This window comes from Mastomys coucha, unplaced genomic scaffold (genome assembly GCF_008632895.1).
Source record: "Mastomys coucha isolate ucsf_1 unplaced genomic scaffold, UCSF_Mcou_1 pScaffold3, whole genome shotgun sequence".
NCBI classification, from domain to species: Eukaryota; Metazoa; Chordata; class Mammalia; order Rodentia; family Muridae; genus Mastomys; species Mastomys coucha.
Genome location: NW_022196909.1, coordinates 32,715,081 through 32,727,186, shown reverse-complemented (window position 1 = coordinate 32,727,186; position 12,106 = coordinate 32,715,081).

The window sequence follows — 12,106 nt, the reverse complement described above, 5'->3', positions numbered from 1 at the left end:
AGACCAGGCTGGCCTCAAACTCAGAAATCCACCTGCCTCTGCCTCCCAAGTGCTGGGATTAAAGGCTAAAGGCATGTGCCACCACTGCTTGGCCCTCTCCTTCTTTTTATCTGAACCATTTAAGAAATAAAAAATGAAGATATCCTTCTTTGGGATTAAATGGTAAATCACTTAAATATTGCTACACTGTCCAACATAACCACACTATCGTTATCAAAATCAGGAATGGAACAGTGCAGTAATACTATTTCATAGCTCACAGTCAATAATGTGAGACTGGGGGGGCGGGGGGATGTGGCAAAAAGTGCTTACATAGCGCACAGGGCCCTGGGTACCATATCTGGCCCTGCAAGATAAAAAAATTAATAATGAATAAAACCATCAACTATCCCAGCAGCTCCTTTATTTCCATACCTTTCCCCAGACATCAGGTTTACAGAGGGAAAGCTTAGGTCCACGTTGAAAACACTCATCCACATATTGAAATAAAGGTGGTGTCGCCCTTCCTGGTTGAAGGGATGGAAAATAGGGAGATAAGAGGAACAAATAGCCCAGGGAGTAGAAAGAATGAAGCCTGTTCTAGGGACTGTTGACCAGCATAAGAGCAAACCCTTCCATATGGGTCTCCTACGAAAGACCTCTGGGGCTTACGGTGACACAAAGGATCATGGTAAAAAAAAAATAATCAGCATTTTCAGAAGAGAAAATTTCACTGTTTATTCCTTCACTCATTTTCTCTGAGTGTACGCCTCTCCTAACTACCGTGTGTCTTTGGTGATAACTGGCTGTTACAAGGCATGGGAAGGAATGTCGTTGGCTAGGGATACATGCAAAAAAGGAGTGGGCAGAGGGCGTGTCTGGAAAAGCAGTTAGTGAAAAACCTGGAATAACTACTTAAGATACGGCCAACCCTACCCCAAAGATTCCATCATTATCCATCTGCATTGTAGGGTAGTCCAAAGAACACTTTCATGTGCACGATCAGGTTTCAGCTGAGCTTGTTAATGGAACATGTCCTTTACCCTAGCTGGGTCTCATTTACAAAATGTGTGTGTCAGAAGTCCTGAGATGGCTCAGCAGGTAAGACCACTGGCTACTCTTTCAGAGGACCAGGGTTCGATTCTCAACACAGTTATCTGTAATAGATATAGATATAGTCCCAGGGGATCCAATATCCTGTCCTGGTCCAGGAAGGTAATGTGCATGATGCACAGACAGATACGCAAGCAAGGCATCTGTACTGGCTGGTTTTGTGTGTCAACTTGATACGGGCTGGAGTTATCACAGAGGAGGGAGCTTCAGTTGGAGAAGTACCTCCATGAGATCCAGCTGTGGGGCATTTTCTCAATTCGTGATCAAGGGGGTAGGGCCCCTTGTGGATGGTGCTATCCCTGGGCTGGAAGTCTTGGGTTCTATAAGAGAGCAGGCTGAGCAAGCCAAGGGAGGCAAGCCAGTAAGGAACATCCCTCCATGGCCTCTGCATCAGCTCCTGCTTTCTGACCTGCTTGAGTTCCAGTCCTGACTTCCTTTGTGATAAACAGCAATGTGGAAGTAAGCCAAATAAACCCTTTCCTCCCCAACTTGCTTCTTGGTCATGATGTTTGTGCAGGAATAGAAACCCTGACTAAGACAGCATCCATACAATAAGATAAAAAGAAAGTATCAAAAGACATTTCCAGTGAGAGTGTTACTTCAGTAGACAAAGCTAACCTAAAGTACTCCTCTTCTTTCTCTTGTCTCTGTGGAATTCATACCTCAGAATCTCTCCAGTTTTGAATACTGAAGGCCTAATGACAACCTACGAGGGGTGTTTATGTGGAATGGACAATTTTGGAAGAAGGCAGTACAGAAACATAACGTGAGCAAGGCTGTCAAACCTTTTGGTAATGGCGATTTGTCATTTCAGCCTGGTACTTTGGGTTTCTCCCTTTTATGAATACTTCGTTGATTCCAGCTGCCCCTTTTCTCCCAGGAACCTCTCATATATATAGTGGTCTGAGATTTACAGGCAGGGCTCAGTTTACAGACACAGTGGTAACATGGGCAGGGTCTCTGACTCCTGGAGTGGAAAAGCTGAGCAAGGTGCTTGCAGGAGTTTGGTCGGGAAAGATGAGTGGTCTGTCCTGTGGGGAATACTCTCTCTTCTGCTGCACCTTCTGGGGACAATTTGATTCTCTTTAGAGACCCTTTTGGGGAGGGCATTTTGGCTACTTGGGTGTCAGCCTCTGCAGAGGTCAAAGTAGAATGTCAAGTCTATGCTGCCTTCTGCCCTGGCAAATGAATTCTTAAAGTCAAGCATGCACGCCCTTCTTCTCCACGTCTTAAAAAAGCAATCAGTGGATAGCAAAGTTCTTGCCAAACATAATGAAACCTCTGTCTCCAAAAAAAGGTTAGTTACTGTCAAGTAAAGCCAGCTACCCCTGAGCCATTCTCTTCACAGTGGGTGAGTGACTAAAGAAGAAAGGGAAGAAGGGGCAGGAACAAGATGAGACAGAGCTCTGTGCTCAAAGGGAGTCGGGATGCTTTGAACCACCTTCTTTGACCAACCAGTTCAGACTTGCTCCAAGTTGCCTTGACTGGTGTTTGCCACCTCAGGTAAGACTACTCCAAGAACGGAACATTTTTTTCAAGGCAGTCCATGTTACAGAGGCTCAGTAGATGTCTGTATGAATTGACTTCATTCTTTAACTCAACTGGCAAGACTCAATGGTTCACATCTAAAGCATGAATGGCCATTTTGTTGCTTGAATGACTCTCCTTGAATGCCTCCTGATGTTAATGTATCTTGCCCAGGGTAAAACTTACTATATGAATTATTCACCGCTCTGCGGAATGAATGGGGGTCATGCTTGCCCACGGAAATATTAGCTGGAGTTATCAGACCCGAAGGGGGCACAGCGGATGTATACATGTATACAAAGGACAATGGATAGTTTAGAATGCGCTTCCAGGGCTCAGCCCCATTGGCAGTTTAAGAGCTTGCTAGAAAGCACAGCACCTTTCGTCGTCCTGGACTATGCATCCTGAGAGCTCCAGTAAGGAGCTTTAGGTCGCCATGAAAGAAATCATCTAAAGCGCACGCTGGAGAGGAGCACTCTTGTCTTTGATTAAGCCTGGCTTTCTGGGAGATAGCAACCAGTAGGAGATGGACGTGTGCTCTAAAGGGATTTAAAGTGAAGAGATTCATCCTTTTTCTTATGGAAATCTAAAGATGTTAGTAAGTTTCCTGTTTGCTGCTGTGAAGTGGAATATTTATTTTCGATGAGATTAAAAACAATGGATGTTATAAAAAAATGAGGTATTTTATGGTTTTTGATTTAAAGATGAGATGAATCCAGAACTTTCTGGTTTAAGCACATTTAGGGTGAGTTACCCTCTCCCTGGCTAGCACGCCCCGACTGCCTCCTGAAATCCCTGTGGCTTAATAAGAATGATTTACAACCCAGAGAAGCAGTTAAGGCAACTTAGTGGGAGCTGATAAATGAACCGCTGAGCTTACTTATACAAAGAAGTGGGGCATCAATCTTGACTTCGAGTTCCCCACTGGGTTCTCCCTGCAACCATTTGTAAAACTGGGAGTGACAAGAAGAAATGATTGGCAAATCTTAACAGCTGGAAAAAGTTTTCTAAAGGCCTTTAAACTTTAGAAGCCAGAGAAATCATCCTGGAGAGTGGCTTATGGAACGAGCTGGCTACCATATTTTCTATGTTTATCATTTAAGGAGGAGTGGTCCAATGTAAGTTAGCTACATATGCTTGAAAGACATCCTTTTATATCATTTTTTAATGGCCAACTCTCATGTTATGGAGTAAATCACTAACATCAGATAAGAATAATACAACCCTACATATATTTACATCAGTTTCATCATCTTCTTCCCAGAGCTAAGCTACTCAACAATATTCTGAAAGGGGTTCCCAAGACCCAGGACTGCTCTGTATCAGGATCCCAAGAAGAACATTAACACATCTTTCTAGTGCCTTAGACCAGCTCAAGCTGTCTGTAGCACTTGCTGGAACACCTAGGCCAGGATGGAGTGAATTTAAACAACTCGGCCAGGTACCCATTGGTAGGAAATTTCATCTGTGAGTTTGCGATGGTTTCTTTTGTCAACTTGACAAAAGCCTAGAGTAACCTGGAAAAGAAGCCCTGAAGAGGAAGGAATCGTCTATATGAAGTTGACCTGTGGGTGTGTCTCTGAGGAATTGTCATGATTGCCTTAAGAGGTGTGAGACGACACATCTCAAGCATGGGCATCCCATCTTCTGGTAGAGTCCCAGATAAAATAACATGGAGGAAGGAACGCTTCTGGTCTGATTGGCTTCCACTCTTGTTGGCAAGTTCATCTGCCCTGTTGCAGTGCTACCTCCTCGTTGCCTTGCTAAGTACAACCAACCGCTTTAAGCTTCCAACACGGATGGAAAATAACCACTTCTTCAGGAAGCCCCTGGGCCTTTAGCATCAGTGTGAGATGCTGTGGTAGATGCCCATGGACTGAGCAGCTGCCAGATCAGTTCATTGTCTGTTGCTGGGACAAAACACCATGATCAAGACAACTTACAAACGAAAGTGCAATGAAATTGGGATGACCGTTTTGGAGGGCTGGAGTCCAGAGTGGTGTAGCCATGGTAACAAGTACAGCTGAGAGCTCACATCTTGATTGGCCAATGGGAGGCAGAGAGAGCCAGCTGGGAATGGTAAGGGCTTTTGAAACATCAATCCCTGCCCTCAATGACACACCTCCTCCATCAAGGCTGCATTTCCCAGTCCATCCCAAAGATTTCCAGGACCTGAGAAACTCTATATTCAAACATATCAGTCGAACATAGGAGTTTGGGTGTGTGTGTGTGTGTGTGTGTGTGTGTGTGTGTGACGTTTTCATTCAAACTGCTGCCATACCCTGGCTCCCATCAGATTGCGACCGTATTATAACGCAGAATGCATTTAGTCTAACTTTCAACCCCGTAGTCTTTCCCGTCTCAACACTGTATACAAGTAAAGACAAGCACCATGGGCTCTTACTTCACATAAGTCATTTTCCGGTTAAATATTGATTCTGTCCTTGATTTACAAAACCTCAGGCCAGCTTTGTTTTTTTTTTTTATTTGTTTGTTTTTTTTATTCTTTTTGTTATATATAATATATATGTTATATATATTATATATATATTATATATATATAAAACACATACTTTTTTTAAGTTCTGAAAACAGCCTCCAGGGTTTTACAGCCTGGCATATGATGAAATGAAGTAAAGGTCTTAAATAGATTAGCTAATTTGAAGAGCCATAGGGAACATATCCTTTATGATTTATGCGCCACCACGAAGTTAATAACCTAGCTATTCTTGCCTACAACAAAGAACCCTTCCTCTATGCTGATTATTTCAATTTCGTGAGAGAAAGTTGGAGATGAAACCGTTGCCCATTTTCTCTGACGCTCATCTCTCTTTAGATGCACGGCACCGTAGCCTGCCTCAGAGGCGAGGGCTAGGATAATGGCGTGTGTTGAATGCGTTTTATCACTGGGAGGCAAGTAATTGAGCTGCTTTCAATGATTCTCTCTCGAAGTAGGACCTCATCCTCTCATTGGCGGACTATTTATTTTAAAAAGTGACAGGCACGGGAAATAAACAGGATTCTGGTTATCAGAGCTTCAGGGTTCATTGGTGACTAACTATTCAAGAACATAGCATGAGTCCAGGATGTTTGAGGCTTGCCTACTTTAATGGTTCACTGGTGACATACAGTACAGTGAAAATACCATTTTCCTAACCCTAACTGCTTCTTACTGAAGCAGTGGGGGTGTTTTGATTGGGGGGGGGAGTTATTTTATTGTTGTTTTGGTTTGGGTTTTGAGACAGGTCTAGCCTCGAACTCACTATGTAACCTGAGGATGATTCTTCTGCCTCCACCTCCCCAGGATGGGATTACAGGATTACGTCATGCCAGGTTTACCGTGCTTTTTCCACGTGGTTGTTGTTCTTAGCGGTGTTGAGGAAACATCATTTCTTTAGCAATCCGTATGTTTATTCACCCAGGTCACGTTCATTTTCTTCTGGTTGTAGGGTATTTTAGAAGTCGTGGGAATAGATGCTGATAAATGTAAAACACACATGTGGTGGTCAGAAGACAACTCCTAGAAATGGCTTCTCCTTTTCTATCATGGGAGTCCCAGGAATTGAACTTGGGGCACCAGACTTGGTGGCAAGTGCCTTCACCATTCAAGCCATCTAATTGGCTCCAAGAGAGACTTTCTGATAGCTGAAACAGAGAGTCATTCTGTGTACCTTTTCAGCCAGCTGTACACACACACACACACACACACACACACACACACACACAGGAGAATCAGGTTTTTTAAATGTTTGAGGTTTTTGTTGGATCTACAAACCCCCGAAATTCACCTGGAGCCCATCAACCTAAGCGCAGGATTTCCAATCTACAGGGACCACATCACCCCCACTTCAGGTTCTAAGAATCTCTTTTGATGAATCTCTGAATACCATTCAAAAAAATACCTTTGGTAGTATTTCTTTCTTTTCAACTCTTGAGTGGAGTCTTCCAAAAATTCACCCAAGGCAGAAGTTCATTAGCTTTTAATTATAGGTATCAGAATTTTTTTTTCAAGATATTCAGGATAAAAGCAATATTCCAGCAAGTTCTAAGGTATTTAAAGAGTTTTGATCTTCTTTTCTTTTGTCCTCTAATAAAAACTTGTCTTTCTTCTTATATTTTAAGAGCACTTTCTGACTAGAACTTTCTGTAAGTGTTATGCACAGGTCAACTGTGGTGGTTGGTTTAAAATATCAAATCCCCACAATCTACAATTGCCTGGAAAGGATGTTTTAAATGAAGAACTATTTAGATCAGGCTGGCTGTAAGGATGTCTACAGGGGGACTTTCTTGCTCATTGATGTAGGAAGACCCAGTCCACTGTGGGTAACACTATTCCCTAGTCAGGGGGTCCTGAACAATACATAGCAGGAGAAAGCTAGATGAAACCAAACCAGCCACCTTGGATGCATCCGTTCCTCACAGTTGTGACTGTGGATGTGAGGTGACCCCTTTAAACATCAGCCTTGATCTCCCTGTAACCTGGGACTGGAACCTGGAAATAGAAGTCACATAAACCCTTTCCTTCCTTGTCGCTTTGGTTCGGAGTACTTTATCACTTTAGTTAAACTAAAAGGTTAACCGTGTGGTATCTCAGAGAATAACTCTACTATTTTTGTTGTTGTCACTGTTGTTGTTGATGATGATAATGATGAATGAAATACCAATGAGGAGATTTTATCAAAGCTAATTCCTAAGGATAAATTTGATTTATAGACCAGACAGAATTAAAGATAATGATGCTAGACTGCAGGTAAGTAATATGCGAAGGAAAAAAAATCCATTGACTGCAGTTCTGGGTAGTACTTTACCCATCCCCCCAAAATAAACCATTTATTTTTATATCTTTGTGTTTTGTTGTGTGTGTATGTGCACTCTGAAAGAAGTCACTTTCATCTAATTGAGAGCAACTATGAAAACTAAGTCAATTTAACATCAGTTATAAAAATAATTTTCTAGCATAGACCAAAAGACTTGTGGAACATGGAAACTTTGTTCCCCCTCTTTAATCTTTAAAATAAACTTGTCGTGATTTGTGTAGATTAAATTATAGCTGAAGATTTAACATGGAATTAAGAGCACTGTGAATAAGAAAACTTTCTACGACCAAAAGCTTTTTTTTCCAGAGCTGTTCAGCCGATGGGCTGGGGGAAGGGGAGGGGGGAACATATAAAGGCCTACATATTTCGCAACTCTCTGGTGATATTTACATTTTTGCTATTTCATTTTAAAATTAAAATATTCAAAAATGTCTTTTATCTGCCTTTTTTTTTTTGCCATTTACATTTTATTCCCTATGAAACAAAGCCCTCAACACGGTGAACTGGATTGCCAGCAGGATTAATTAATAAATCTCTTATGTCAATGCGAGCTTATTAACAACATTTGTGACATTTCCAAATCAGCCCTCTTACGTCTTCCAATTGTGCCCTCATTGTGGTCAGGCACCGTCCCAGGGGCAAAAAAACAAAGGGTGGGAGGGAATCACCATACTTCCGACTGACTTCAGAAAAGCAAATTAATAAAGGGAAGTGGATATAAACTATGTTTTCTGTTGTTATACTGAATGCAGAATGCAAATGCCCATTCTTTAAGGGTGTTGGCTCTCCTTCAAAAATGTGAGCTATTCCGTCAGAAGCCAAAAGCGCCTTCCTTCAACCTCTGGGCCCAGTTCATTTAGATTCGCTGATTCTGTGTCTAAACTAAACTGGTTTTACAACATGGGGGCATTTCTAATGTCAAAAATAAGTAGCCTAAGATGATAAGCTCATGCTCACTGCAGGGGTCAGAGGTCAGGGCGAGCATCTCCCTAATGAAGCAGGAAGAGGGCTGTGGAATCTCGGGTGACCCAGGAGGAAATTCAGGAGCTGGAGAAGCCTTGAGAAGATCCACTTGCTCCTGCTTTGTGCGGGTAGCCGCCACCATCGAATGGACAAATTATCCCTCAGGAATACCTGGAACTCGAGCTGCAGATCTATACCGATTGCAACTCTGGGCCGATGAGACTGTATTGAATTCTATTGACTTTCCTGAAGTTATTTTTCATCCAGATGGTAAAATAAACTTAGTTCATCTTTTCCTTCTCCAGACTTTGCCATTAAGCCTTTAAAATGTCAATGAACTGTAACACAGTCATTTAGGAATTAGGGTTGAATGTACTTTGGCATATTAAAGAAAGTCTGTATGTTTAAAAAAAAAAATAAGAAGTCTATACACAGTAAGCTCAGTAGCATTGTAGCAATGCAATAAAAATAGAAGGCGAACTTGGGTGAGAGTTATTTAAAGTTGCATTCACTTTACGTATTATGTAATCAATGCTAAATTAGGAAAACGCATTGGTTATATGTGTATATATACTATATGTATATGTAATATATATGTATATATACATATGTACATGTATATTATTGTGTATTTGGTCTCCAAAGTAAGTCTGGTATTAGTTTATGGGTCATTTGAACTGAGCCCTAACTTTCCCGTTTTTCTGGTTTTCCATCTATCTCTATTAATTGCGGAGGAGGGATAAGACCTTCCTGTGCAAGCAGGTTAGACGGTTTGACGGGTAAGGATCTTTACTGCCCCCTGACCTGAGTTCAATTTCTGGGCTCCACGTGGTTGGGAGGCAAGAAATGACTCTCCCAGTTTGTCTAAAACACATGCTCAACACCCAGGGAAGATAATCGAAATGATCTTATTAATTAATTGGGGAGGCACAACCAAATCTCCCTCAGACCAGGAGTTGTAGTTGTGACGTCATTGTGGGGGTGGGGTGGGGGCTGCTGGCTCTGCCCTGCCCGGGGTGTTTCTTCCTAACTATCAATCACCCAGACTTATTTTCCCATCAGGTTAAGATTTACCTAAGGCGTGGTGTTTCCCATCCCACGAGCGTGCTTTTATGATTTTAGTGTGATTTTACCAAGAGCATCTCTGCGTCCTTGGAGATACAGGGTGGACTAAATACCGCATGTAGAGATAAAGGCTGATTCATCAGGGTCCAAGTGAACACGGGCTTCAGCCCCGTGGGCCAGTGGCTATTGCGCTGTGTCCTCCCCGTGCCTCTCCGTTCTCCGTTCTCCTTGGGTCTTCTCTCTTGCTATGCTCCGGTACCGTTCCAGTCCAAGCAGAACTGGTTTTCAAAGTGCTGGGTTCATTTGAACATCAGCATTTTGTTTTAATTCCAGAGTTTTCTCGTTTCCTTCTTATCACTCCAGTGTTTGCCCCTTCCGTCTTAACCCCTTCGTGTTAATAATTATACGAATTCCATAAGAAATGAAGGCAGATTCTCTCGCGCTTGCCCTTTTCAGCTCCGACCTGCAATCTTACCGCTACTCTGTCCTCATTGAATAGACTCTGGCTAATGTCCAGGAAGAACCGCAGGACTAGAAGGGAAAGGGTGGGCTTTTTGTCTCTATTTTAAAGTAAATAACAGTGCTGTGGAGTCCTGAGAGCTAGGCACACGCAGGATTGTGGAGGTCGAATACATTCCAAAACCTGAAAAGAACCAGTTTTTAGTTGTTTTTGTTGTTGTTGTTATTTTTGTTTTTTGTTTAGTTTTTATTTGTTTTTTTGTTTTGTTTTTTGTTTGTTTGTTTGGATTTGTTGTTTGTCCATCATTAAAATAATAAAATCAAGGAAAGTTAACACTTTTTTTTGTTTTGTTTTGTTTTGTTTTGCTTTGAGACAGGGTTTCTCTGTATAGCCCTGGCTGTCCTGGAACTCACTCTGTAGACCAGGCTGGCCTCGAACTCAGTAATCTGCCTGCCTCTGCCTCCCAAGTGCTGGGATTAAAGATGTACGCCACCACCGCCTGGCTAACACATTGGTTTTTTAAAATAAATAATTCTTATCACTTTTGTTTCATAAAAAAGAAAGATAAGAACATGTAAGTCAGCCATAAAAATGGGCTCATAACCATCCCTACAAGAATACTTAAAGATTTAGTTATTTGCTTTATTACATGCCTGAGTGTCTGCATATCCATCATGTGAAGGCAGGTACTGCAGAGGCTAGAAGCACCCACCCCATTTTCTAACCTAAGTTACAAGCCACCTAAAAAACGGGTGCTGGGAACCCACGCTGGGTCCTCTGCAAAAGCGGCAAGTGCCTGTAACTGAGCCACCCTCTCTCCAGCTTCCATTGTGTGTATTTTAAAATAATAATCACATCCCAAACGTACCCTGTCAGGCTGTGCCAGTGTTTTCTCCTATACATGCCGAATGGTGGAGGCGGCAGGGAGTCTAGAGCCTGCGGGATGGAACTCTAAGCCTGGATTTGTGTGTGGGAGAAGTTCTGCAAAGAAAAGGCTCTGACAAGTGAGAAGATCGATCGCTCCTAATAACCACCCGCGCCTTTCCTTACCACGGACTTGCTTTTACATTATGTATAATTTTATAGAGGCCCTATGTTGTTAGTGGAAAAAATTACACCTATACCCATTACACTAAAGAAGATATGGTGTGTGTGTGTGTGTAGGGGGGGGGTCTTTCTAATCCCAGACCACACTGCTGTCAATATAAACTAGATTGGATCCTTGGAAGATAGTGACTACTGGTCTTCAACGCTGACCTCCACTCTTCATGTAGGAAAATTAGCGTCTATAGGTCACACTACATTTAGACTGGTTGACTCTTCTGTGGGACCTTCCTGTGGAACCTTTCCCGTAGCCTGGCCATGAAGTGTTCAGGTAGACAGGGCATGTGCCTAAGGCTCACGAGGTGTACCCAAGCCTGTAAAAGATGAAAAATCTCAGGTAGATGGGCGCCGTTGCCTCTTCTCACAGAGATAGATGAGACACAGGATGGGCTGCCGAGGAGGGGGAGGAAGAAGGGGAGAAGAGAAGAAAGGGTAAAGGGATGGAGGAAGGAGAAAATGGAAGGGAATGCGGAAGAAAGCAGGAAAAGTCACTAATATGACAACGTGACTTGGCATCCAAGATCTACCTGTGAAAAATTAGGCAATAATAAGAATAAATTTTACTCTTGCTAAGGAAGGAGGCGGATGCTCAGGTGACAGTTTGACAGGCTGGGGATTGCCCTCCAATCAACCCTTTGCTCATTCTTTCGTTGGCAAGTATTCTTTCAAGGCTGGAGTCTGCAGAGGGTGTGAAGCGTGTGAGGGAGGGAGGAAGCACATTGAACGCTCGCCGAGGAAGGGGGTGAACATCCACCAGGCAAACCTGGAGAAGTCATTCTTGCACTATGGGAAATAAGCCTATCCAAGAAACGGGTCATACACCGACGAGCTGGAGGTAGGTCTTCATCAAGGCACCCCGCGCTCGGTTTTCTGGCTTTCCTGAACCCGAGAGTATGACCAGAAAGTCTACACCCAAAATGGGGCCTGGTGATGATGGGCAGGCTCTTTTTACTGCAAATGAGAGGCCAAGGAGGAGTTGCTAAAGGTTTGTACCATAAGAAGTGACGCCTTTAACAATGTTCGTAAGAACCAACCCTAAGCGAGAGAGAGAGAGAGAGAGAGAGAGAGAGAGAGAGAG